At 29.2% G+C, this 12,903-nt stretch overlaps 1 protein-coding gene across 9 annotated transcripts in view; it reads right to left on the minus strand.

Moving 5' to 3' along the window:
• LOC118183570 (neuronal acetylcholine receptor subunit alpha-7-like) overlaps nucleotides 1-12,903 on the minus strand; it is a 999,128-nt gene that overhangs the window by 312,132 nt on the left and 674,093 nt on the right. The window lies entirely within an intron of this gene.

A 12,903-nucleotide genomic window follows, 5' to 3' on the forward strand; every position in this document is an offset into this window, starting at 1 on the left:
ATGTGAACCAGATTGGATGTTCTTTGCAAATTTGAAGACTAATGAATTTCAGGGTCTTTCGATATATAACTATGTTCCTAGACTCCATGTATTTTATACTGAAGTTCAATACTATACATAGTATATCAGGGTAATGAAATTTTCTTAAGGCTTACAAATAACAATTTAGGCGAAAGAATGTTAGGACTATAATGAGTAGTTTTCTTTGACAAACTAGTTTTTATAATGCTGCGATAGAATTTGCTAATTAATTTAATGTTTTAAAAGTGAAGTTTGAAAACAAATATGTTATTATTTTACAAAACAGAGAAATTTTGTTTTTAAAACTCTTGTTAATTATTCATCAATTCGATGAAATCTTGACATTCAATTTGGCCATCATTTTATTTCTTAGTTTCTCACACGCAGAATTTGTGTAACTAAAACAACTTGTGTCTGAAAAAAAGTATATTATTTTACTGTCGGAAAGGAATATTTTAAATTAATTTACAGATGCTTATTTCCTTTTTCAAGGCTATGTTTAAGAAAAACTTCTATCTGCCTTGCAAAGCTTTGACAGATTTGAAAAACAAAGATAAAAGGTTTTGAAAACATATTCATTTCATTTGATTGGACGTAATCAATTCCCATATTTATTTATACACTTCTAGTGCAGTTTTACTTTTTATTTCATTAATCAAAGAAAATTGTTTAGTTTATAATTGTAAGTAATAGGATAATGATTGGATATTTTGAAAATGAGAGTAATATGCATGATAATAGAAAATTTTCTGTCTCTAGAACTAAAAAGATCACTACTTCTAAAATTCTTTCGAACATTTTCGCAAACATTCACGCTGCCCTTACAAAATACACACAGAAAATGATGTTTACGTTCTTTAGAGCTACAATCGTTCATTCTTTAAATTTCATTTGTTAACGCCAAAATTATTTTCACTCAAGAATGCTCTTAATGAACATTTTCTCATTTTCCTAAGGCAAGTTCCCGTTTAGTTTTCATAAAAAATCTCATTAACTTTCAGTGGAAAAGAAAAAAATGTCATTTAATTGTTCAGTGGCAATTAAAAAATATTTAAATATTTCTCTCAACAAGCAAAGGCTAAAAATGTTTTGTAACATTTTATTGGACTTCATTGTTAATAGCTGGGGAAATGAATTGCTGGCAATGCAATCAAAATTAATTACGTTCCATATGAAACCGAGTAACAAATATTTCTCTTTTCTTGATTCATGACAGTATTGTCTGAATTATTATTTTTCGAATAGCCTCTGGCAAGAGGTATTTTCTCTAAAATACAGAAACGAATATTAATTAAGCGTAGATAAATTATTCTTCAGCTTCTTTTCGAGCTTTTAAAATAACAATTTTAGTTACACGGAGAAAATGAAATACGAGTTTTAAGTCCTAGCTTAAGCAGCTACAAAAGGAAACAATAGATAAAATTAATCAGACTGTGCTAATTTATCAAGATGTATTACTATTGTGATCTTTTAATGCGACATAATAAAGTGCGTTCAGTAGAAGATTGAGTGTAGATCTTTTATTTAATATTAATTTCCAAAGTGATTGCTCGTGAAATTTCTGGAGAACCTTCTTCGAATTTCTTGTATAAAATCCTTTTTAAAACTACTATCGAAGGTGTTAGTGGTAACTTCTCGTGGTCCAACTTTAATTAAAATAATTATTTCAAATTGTTCAGAAAAATATTCAATGATTTAAACTTACAAATTTAGTTCAAAAAACACATTTAACAATGTTGTATTTTCTAGTAGCATTTTAAAAGGTATACGTATATTATTTGTGCCTCGCCTTCTGCTACTGCCAGATTCATCTCACTCTCTCTCTCTATATATATATATTCTTGAAAATATTTTTAATGAAAATTGAAAACAATGAAACTAATCTGCATCGGAGGAAAATAGAAGTTCTTCTTCGTTCCAATGTTTTTTGATTTATATATATTGTATGTATAAATCAAATGTTGTATGATCTTAAAGTATAGATCTTAAGTATAGATTCACTCTTTTCAGATCATTCTACTGTAATTAATCTTAGGAGATAATATAATAATAAGTATTATTTAGTAAATAAATTATGTATAAATCAAATATATATATATATATATATATATATGTCTTTATATATTATATGCAAGAAAATAATAACAAGAAAAGAACAAATAATAAAATTTTTACTTTCACGCAAAGCGAAGAATATGTAAGAATTAACTTTTTCGCTTGTGACTAGTTTATTTTATGTATTTACTCTGATGTTTATTTTTATTGTTGGATGCATGTTTCTTGTATTAAGGGTCTCACTTAGAATGTTTTCACTTTTCTGCTTACATATCGTGGTTATCATGCACCTAAGTTTTAGAACAGTTTCACTTTCACAATAATTTTCATAATAGTTATTTCCCTATTTTTTAAACAATTCTTAGGTTATTATCATACATTCTTCAGTTGCACAAAAATGAATTCACAAGTTCTTTTGCAACATTTTGATTAATTTTTAATAAAATATTTCAAAACGTTTTTATTATTTTGTGTGTGAAAGAACTAGCAAAGGCAGCAACGCTACTAATGAAATTACGCATTCGTAGACTTCTGATGAGACATATCTGTTTTTCCGTTCTCCATTTCTTTTTTCGTTTTTACATGACTTTTCTTTCTTTTTTCCTTTAAAAAAAAAGAAAGGCTGATAATTTTTTTTTCAAATTTCTATATGTTGTTCGTATGTATTTTAGAATTTCCACATTCGCAATTTTTTTATAAATATTTTACTTTGTCTTTAAATTCTCATATTTATATGTTAGTCTTCCTTTATGTTTTTACATACTTTTATAATTGTCATACTGATTCCAGATGAGGAAGCTCTATTAGCATATGTAAGCAAACTCAAATCTTTAATATATAGATATACATACTAGCTGTTATAAATGAAAAGCGTTATTTGCAACATTGTATGAATAGGACAACTGCAAATTCGTATCATTACAATAAAATAAAAGTAAAACTGTCTTTTATTGCTTTAATTATTTTTTTACTTAAACTAATGTTAATATTATGTTTTAAGAGAATTTTCATGTTGAAGATAAAGGAAAGTTTCAAAATAGTAAGTAATGTAGTGATTTTATATTTGTTTTATTAACTAACTGCATGCAGTAAAGCGATCAGTTTGGTAATTAAACTAGGTTTTTAGTCCAAAGGGATTTGAATCCCGTAGGACTATTAGTTTCGTTTTGGCATTTTGCGTCGGACTCATAAATGTCGGTTCACTTTTCAAACTGTTGCCACAAAATGTTAGAGTCGTGCATTATATTTGAAGAAATTAAATATTGAAAAATCTGCATAAATGTATGTATATTTCTCGTATTGTGATAAAACAACGGTACATAGAGTCATCGAATTTTGAATAACGTAATCCTCCAACGAATATGAGCATGTGGAAGACCAAATTTGAAATTTGAAATTTGTTTTATGATCGATTTCCTATTTTTTAAAACTTTGACGAATTTTTGATTAACAAACTCAAGGATTTCAAAGCGAGCAATGGCAACGTTGTGCAGAAAAAACATTTTTATCTCCAGTGCGTGAGTCTCTGTATCGGAAATTCTAAAGATATGCTCGTTTTAAAACTATTTTGCGATATTGCTGTTGCACTGGATCTTATGGTTTAAGTGCGAGGAACATGATATTTAATAAAGAAAGGTAACACACAAAATGCTAAAAAACGCCCCTTTGGACGTAATTTAAAATCTGAAACATTTCAGATTTTTTTTTTTTTTTTTTTTTTTTTTTTTTGATCGATTGAAGGCGGTAAAAGTTTTGCGTAATTTTAAATATAAACGCAAATGTTGCCACTGTTTCGAGAAAACTGTTGTTAATTCTTGAAAAACTGTAAGTTTCGGTTTTTGTTGAAGAGGTTTAATAAACCTATTTGATTTAAGAATTTACTTTTCTGATATATTTACTATTTCTTGTGATACACTATTGGCTAATGATACTAGATATAAGTAAATGAACTCTTAATATATAGTCTTAATAGCTTAAATTCCATCTCTTATTTTCATCACTTCAGAGATTTTTTCACAGTTTTTTGGAAGAATGTTCTTGTTTAAAGTCTTTTGTTGAAAAATGCAAGAATTCAGTGGCACAAAGCATTTCACTCTCTCATTAGCTGCGTTACTGGAGGTTTATTTATTACTAAAATCATATTTAAAAATAAACAACTTACATAAAGCATTACATGTATTCTTCAAATATGTTTTATCTTTTATTACCTATACTGTTTCATTTTCGCATCTGTCAAGTAAAGTTTACAAGCAGTCTCAAGCAAATGGAAATGATCATGATTATTTTATGAAATTGTTCGTAATTTTTTATTATTAGCAATGATAATCCAAGTTCTAATGATGAAAAGCAACAGCTGTTGTATCCACAAATTTACGTTAGATTTTAAAATTCAGAATGGGCCCTAGAACTCATTAAATTGCAGTTTTTATCGGTAAATTAAATATGTTTGTTTATTCTAGATTTTTCACAAATATTTTCTTCTTTTTTGGTTTATGACGGCTGTTGCGAATTAATAAGCCTCTTGGCAAAACATATACCTCATTTCGGAACAAATCATCTTTTTTTCTAATGAACAAGCTGCAATAAGTACTACAAATGTGAATTATTGCATAAATATGTACAGAAAGACTAGTTGCAGCATTTGTTGAAACCGAACATACTGTGTTAAATAACTCAACAGTTTTTTCCAGATATGCATAGATTACAATGAAGAAATAAATTTTAATATTAATTTAGAATTAAAAAATAATTTTACTGATACTTCAAGAAAATTAATACTATTACATGTTTCAATAAAAGAATTTTACATAGAAACATGATTTCGGCGAATCTTTATATTTATTTGCTGTTTTAGTTACGCATTGCTTATATCAATGCAACATTTCTAATGCTTAATTCAAAATATTACTTTTCAGTATAGCAGCTTGTGGTGAAGCGTCAAATCGAATATACACAAAAAAAAAAAAAAAAAAAAAGCTCTGGCGAATTCAACAACACCTAGCGGGAACAAATTAGAATTTCAACAAATAGTTACATAAAAAAGAGACTTTACTGAATAATTTATTACTCTCGCTTCAATGCTGTTTGTAAAGTGAAATATTAATTCTAGTTATTTTTATTACGATGCTTTTCTTTAATTGGAAATTTGAAACTTCAAAGAGGCTGTAAGTGAAAGCTAGTTTTCATTTGAATAGTAAAAAAAATTTCAACTACAATTCTATTCCAATAAAATGGTTGAGGTGACGGCTCAAATTCAGTCTTTTAAGTAAAAGCGAGATCTTTCTTCTTTTCTGTTTTAACATGGAAAAGTGAGAAATAAAATAAATCTAAATGAAATTTAATCTATAAGAACGGTTTACTTGTTTCTTTTTATTATTCTTCACATTAAGTATAAAAGAACTTATGTTTCATTATTTAATTCAACTCATACTAATGAGAAATGCTGTTATTTTTAGTGAGCAGTCTTTGAAGTAGCTAAACACATAACAATTTTGGCATGAACAAGCATGAATGCTAATAGGTAAGTATGATATTCATTGAATAAATGTAAAAGAACTGAGAAACTGCTTTTCTTTGGATTATTTTGCAACTCAAGCGCATTTTTGTTACAATGTCTTTAATGAGTACTTTCATAGTTTGTACCATAAATTTGGAAATGTTTTTTTAATTCTACTATTCAATGGAATTATGCTTATACAGTGGAATAATGTTTACTGAATGTAAGCTTCTAAACTGCAATTAAAAGCTGAAACAAATGTTTATTAGTTAATACGGGAGTTCCGAAAACTGAAAAATTCACATTATCGTTCACTGAGTTCTTTGGATTAAAGAAATTAATTTTTGTTACAGATGGAAAATTTACTTGTTATTTCAATTAAAGAAAACCTTTTTCAATAATATAAATAAACATACAAAATGTTTAAAAAATGATTGAAAACTCTAATGATTTTCGTATTCTGACTTGTAAAACTAAAATAAGAATATATTAAAATGAAGAATATCTTATGTAAAGAGCAAATTAGGTAAAATTAAAAATTATGTATACTGTTCATAAAATCGTGTAAAAAGACTATATCATTACAACATAAAAATTTGTTCATATATTCTTTATAAAATTGTTATTATTCTAAAGTGAAAACTTATGTTGTTTTAGCCAGGCAAAGTAATCTACATATTGAATTTTTTTTAAAAAACGTTTTTCTTCTTGTGAGTTTAGCAAACAGCTTCAGTCAGTTTGTAAGGTTACTACTATTTTGCGTAACCAATTACTTTACTACCACTTCTCTTTTTCTCTTCGCTGATAGAAGTAAAATTGCTGATAATGAAGGCAGCAGATTTTGTATTGAAATTCCTCAGAAAAAAATTACTTTTTGCCAACATAACCCGGATTTCTGTTGAGTTTTCAAAATTGAATTAATATTAATTGCTGTGGGATTCGAAGTTATTCTAGCCAAAAGGAAATAGAAGATCTATGGATCTTATCTGATAGCCGTAGTTCCCTACATCTTAGCAATTGGATCTCAGTGGGCTATAAAACCAACATTTCCATCCTACATAAGCTGATTTGGCTACACTATGATGTCCATCTCCAATGGATTCCATCTCATGTAGACATTTGCGGACATATGCAGACACATAGTGGACAAAATGGCATAGGGCGGATGTACTCGTTTTACTCCAGCCTCTTCGGCCTTACTTTTTTAGAACTATTCTCGTCCCCATCCATCACTGGTATCTGGGTAGTAGGCCGGTAATGGCTCTAACCTTTATATGTGAGAGGAGCTCCCGTACTGCACTTTCACGAGAAGCAAGTGACCACATCAAGTGCCACGAGCTTAAGGCTTCGGCCGATTACATCTTGGATTGTTTAGACCTTTCAACAGAGAATATATTTTTCAATCCTCTCCTTGTTCTCGACTTTCTTATGGTCAACAGACTTTTTGATCTTGTCTGATTTCGGAAGACTTTTGAAGGATAAGCTACAACAACAACAATTTCTCCTTTCCGTTTCTGTACGAAAATGCAAATCTAGTTTAACAGGTTTTTTAGATTGTAAGACACAGAGCATGTTTCTGCCTCTTGAGGGCGCCGGTTGAGGATAACTTACTTAGATTAAATTCTATAGTCATTTGACTACTAAGTTTCAGCTTTTGAATTTGAGTATTTCCTGTAAGTACATCACAACGAGTGGTAGCTGATCCTGTCAAGCACGAGAAGTACTTTTATATTCAAGTTCTAATTTAATAAAAAAAAAAGGTTTGCTTTTGAAACTTGTCAAGACTTTATAGTTCTTTTCAGACACAGCAAAAACTCGCTCTAAGATTGTTAGGAGTTTGGACTTAGTTTATGCTACCAAAAAACACTAAACTCCATAACTATAATGTGAATCATCAGAAAATGGCACAATCGTGATATGAAAAAGGAGTTTTCATCAAGAAAATATAAATTCCTCTAACCTGTGCCCTAAAATCATAAAAATTCAGAAGATCAAAGTCTTGGATGTTAGTCTTTTCTTGGATATAAACAAGAGCTCATTTCATTTCACAAAATCCTGACTTGGAAACAATTTCAAGAAAAATCATATAAAATGTCTAAAACATTTTCAGAAGTTAACTTCACACATCCTGTAGACTATGTATTATAAATAAAATGAAAATGAATTTGATATCAAAGTCTTTGCAGACACTACAATTGAATCAATTCTACAATAAAAGACGAAAGTCCAGAAATGAAGGGAAAAAAATTGAATTTCGTTATCAGACACAAGAAAGAGAGTGCAAGTGTACATACCTAATATAATAACTTATCCGTTCCATGAAGTTACACATAAGTTAAAAAAAACTGTAGGTGTAGATGTGAAGTTAATGATAGATACTGTAATTAGTGAATTTTTGCTTGAGAAAATCATGATGAATCTTTAGTGACATGAAACATCTTAAATAACTAGTTCAGAAATAAATAATTTCGAAGTAATTGATGAAGAAGGCCAAACAGTTTTAAAGTTGTTTCGTTTTACAAATATCAATTGTATTTACTAATTCTACTCTAACGTTTTGTAGAAGTGCTACGTGTGATTCATTTCTTCCCTTAACTTGATTAAGTTAACTTGAATTAAGTGTCTGTTTACAGAATACGTTTTCAATACTTCATTTTATACCTCTAAATATTCCACCTTCAATAAATGTCAATAAAAAAATACTAACCGTGTCTTATGAGGAGTAAGTTTCATCTTATTTAGAAAAATTTCCATGTTGTGCAGAAGCAAAACGAAATATTAAGAGATGATATCACTGTGAATATCTAGATTCTATTTCTCGAATAAAATAAAATTTAGGGATCATAAAAGCGTGTAGAAGTATATACAAGACAAGGAAAACAAATGTTGGAGCATAAAAAATACCATCTTCGCTGTCTACTATACTGTTAGAAGAATCAAACGTTCTGCTAATTATACGTTACGTCTGATTGTCTGCCAAACTTTCATAAGTAAATCACGTTTTGAGAAATAATGAAACAGCTGAGAATTATTTTAAGGCCGACACTTTCATCTCAAATACAAATGCTTAAATTTACAGTGGGTTTCAAAACATTAAAATAATTTATTAAAAACTCCATACTTTGTGAAAGCAGGTTGAAGATATTTTCGGCTGGCAAATCATTATTTCAAACTAAAAATGTTTTCCCTGTAAAGAATCTAAACCAGATAAATATGAACAATGCGCTTGCACAATGCGTAATAGATATAGGAAATAATACATATAAAAAAATTTCTCATGCGTAATAATAAAGATATTCACTTTTATAATCAAGGATATTCACCATTACAGTCAAGGATATTCCAATTATCGTGTCATTTTATTAAAAGATCTTTTGTAAACAAAGATAAAAATATGACTAACAAACGATTTCCCTGCATTGCTCGAAATCATGATAGACTTTTGAAAAAGAACGTAATTGATTAGAAATATAAAAAAGAACGTACGAGAAATACATGATTAAACCGAAATAAGAAATTAAATCAAATTAAATTCATAGAGAATTCCAAAATATTGAGAAACACGAGCGAAATTGATATATCAAGACAGAAGAAAAGTGAGACTATTACCAATATTCTTTCTAATATTTTTTCACTTGCGTATTCTTGTTGGGCATAACGTAAAAAAGCATCTGGAACATGGCTTCTGTGATAAGTATGATATAGCGATATATGTAGTGCAGGTAAGGAACATTAAACAGCAATACAACAGACACTAGAAAGTAGGTCGAGAAGATGAATAATTAATGCATTGCAGCATTTAAATTAACTGCAGTCCATACGTGGGTAATATTCAAAGAAACTATCAGCAACACATAATATGACGTTTTTTCAGCAGGAAGGCCAGCTGAAAAATTACATATGTGCTGCTTGGCAGAAAGAGAAAGAAAAATGCTCTCTGAAATGATTCAGGAAATAAAACTCATGAAAATGCATTAAGCAAAAAATTTCTTGTTAAATGCTAGACTAACATGACTGCTGAGAAATACTTCTCTTTTAGTAAGATCGGATTAGGTAAGCAAGTTAAGAAAGTACACCTTTTGAATAGTTTACTCGCAATGAATAGTAAAAGAAATAAGGCGATTTCTAGAGGGATGAATAGCAAAGAAGACTCATATCAGAGGGAACAGATGCGTGCCTGAAAGAACTTTTGGCCGAGGGGGTTGAATCACCTTATTTTGAACCTACTTATTAAGACTGAGCTAATGCTAGTTTTATGATTAACTTGGGTGCTGTTGAGACTGTTGAAATGAAAACATTTATATTTGGCAATAGTACAAAGTGAAACATTTCTGTGAAAGTCCCTAAGCTCCTCATAGGAAAGTGTATAATATTTACTCATAGCAAAGTGTACTGCGAGGTATCAGGACACACAAATCATCCTGTATATGCTTCAAGTGCACCAGTTCCTTACTTAAACGTTCAAAAATTCCTTCTTCTTAAATTCAAGAGATCTTTGAAATAATAAGCTCTTTCATAATAATTTGAATGGGTCCAGCCACTTAAATTAATAATAATATTAAATGAGCCATGTGAAACGAATTCTAAGAGATATTTTACATTCTTGTAAAATTTTATGCTGCTCTTCGTGTAATTTATTCGCTTTTTCTCCCTTTTAACTGTTGATTTGTGATTTATTTATTTGCATTGAATCCCAAAAATGTAGCAATTATTTTCCATTGCAAAATCCTTGATTACTTTTGACTGTAGAAAATATATGTTATAACTTTTAATTTTACAATGATTAAATATACGAACATTTTACCTGCATGTAAATACTAAAAGTTAAGTGTTTGTTAACAAATTTAATTACAGTCTATTATGTTACGATATATTATAATATACTTCTATATTCAAATAAGAATTTGGTATCAAAATTGAAACTGTTGCTATGTTCCTTTGGTAACTTACGAATATCCCTATCTCATAAAACCGAATCGATGTACCAATTAATTTAGAACTTAATTTTAGGTGTTAAATAATTAAAAACTCTATTACAACATAAAAGTAACTTAAATATTAAAGTAGCTAAATGAAAGTTAGAAATTAAAGAAATTTTGAAGACATTGCATCGAAAAACAAGATAAAAGAGCAATGAGTAGCCACCAACGTTGAGATCGTGAATGAGGTGACAAATAATTAGTAAATTGGTAGCAGAATGATAATAAATTCAAATTAAAAAAATCAGCACAATCTAACACCTAATGCTTTCTCGAGTTTTCGAAAACAAATTCATAGCCTTTAGTCTTGGGCATGGTCATCCAAAAGCCAAGACGTCTGAATGAAGAGGAGTATTTGGCATTTTTATTCAGATGTCACAGCTACACAGTTCTCCCATACACTCTCAATTGCCGCTGGAATCTAGTTTCAAAAGTTACTGTTTCTCAGAGTGTTTTGCTCGAAGAATACATATGTGCAATACAACTCTTTAAGGATGCAGTTGACCCTCGGTTCCTTTTCATAAAAGGCAAAAGTTGGATTTAAAAATGAAAATATTCGGTATATGGACTGATCAACCATATTTTCAGATCTGCCTTCAACTGAACATTTCTCGGATGCACTACGGAGAATGACTGCAATTTTTCATCTGCCTCCAAGAACTAAAAACAGCTTTTATGTAGGAGGGTAATGATTCAATATAGACATACATCAATTATCTCATTATCTACATGAAGGCTCATTGTGAGACTTATGTATTTATTAAATCGGACGATACTCCCTATCAGATTTATTTTATACATCATCTTGTAACGTCACTTCCAAATAACCCTACATCCATGAACAATAATTACGATAATAAATGAGCACTTTCATTGTTTTAAGGTATGGACCTGCTACCTTGTTATCTTATACTCAGTATCCATAACAAATTGCATATAATTCTGTTCAGTATTTTCCGAGTGTTTAATGCAAATATAATTTCGCTCTATCTAATTACATTTTGAATTAAGACTTCCGTATTTTTTCCTATTTTTCAAATGTTTTCTCGGGTAAAAAAGATAAAAATGTAGGAAAAAAGTAAAGACATTTCAAACGTCACCACCGTGAATGATTGTTGGGTTGAACGTTGTTGCTCTTTGTTAGTTCCATTCGTTATTTAGTTAGTTCCATTCGTTATATATATTTATATGTATCAAAATCGATTTGTTTTAATGCCAAAGTTTTTTCTAAGACTGCAATTGAGATAAGTTTCAGTAAATATAATTGAATTCATATTAATTTTCATTTTCAGTTTTTAATTTTCCTTCTTAACAAAACGTCTCTGATATAGTGTTATTAGTATGATAGAATTATCCCTTACAGATTTGTAAAATTGCTTAGAACTGTTAGACTAAAAGTGTTTTCTAAAAGTGCACTTGTTCCTTTGCGATATTTTAATTGGCATTAAAAAGCACAAACGATTAATTAAATTAGGTTAACTAAATTACAAAGAAGAGAGAAATATGTATGTCACGGCTGATGTAACATAAATTCACTTTCAGTGGTCTTTTTAATTTTTTCATCACTACCTTTTTGTTCTGGGGGTGAGTAAATTACGCGCATTTCTTTCAATGGCAGAATACAGTTCTCTTTTCGTTTTTTTTACTAGCAAAGCCTGTTGCTAATGAATGTTTTAGTTGTAAATGATGACAGTTATTTACAAAATTGTTTGTGCTATGTCAAAGTTGAAAACTGCTCCTTCACTATTCATGAAGAAAAAAATTTTAGAGGACGTAACATGGATATCTGATTTCATGGATGGCTTAAGTACACAAACATACTGCTATGCATTTTCATAAATAGTGTTAATAATGACAAATGTTTGCTGCGTAAATATGGATGAAATTAGACTTAATGTTATTGAAATTACTTTATATTGCGTATGTTTTACGCACAGCGATGGGATGTCATAGGAACCAAAGTTCATCCATATATCAGGAAAATTTAGGAGATAATTTGTTTTAAGAATCCGAATATTAGCCATATTTCGAAGATACTCATATTTGTTGTAAGCATCCAAAATATCAGCAAAATTCTGAAGAACACTAACATTTATTCTATGGATCCAAAATTATCCAAAATATCAACCAACTTTCAAAGATATTCAAATTTGTTTTAATATTTCAACCAGAAGGTGAGATCTTTGAATTTTTTGATTTGAATGACTGATTCTAAATGCAGAAAGCTAATCTCATTCCCTTTTATTTTCCCCTTTTTCTTTCTTTTTTTCCTTTGTTAATTTTTTAATTTTGTTTTTACTTTTCACACTTTTTTAGTACACTGCATTGATTTGTTAACAGAGAAAATGCATG

This window comes from Stegodyphus dumicola, chromosome 4 (assembly GCF_044657685.1).
Source record: "Stegodyphus dumicola isolate Sdum_Otavi_A_Nest chromosome 4, ASM4465768v1".
Lineage (NCBI taxonomy): Eukaryota > Metazoa > Arthropoda > Arachnida > Araneae > Eresidae > Stegodyphus > Stegodyphus dumicola.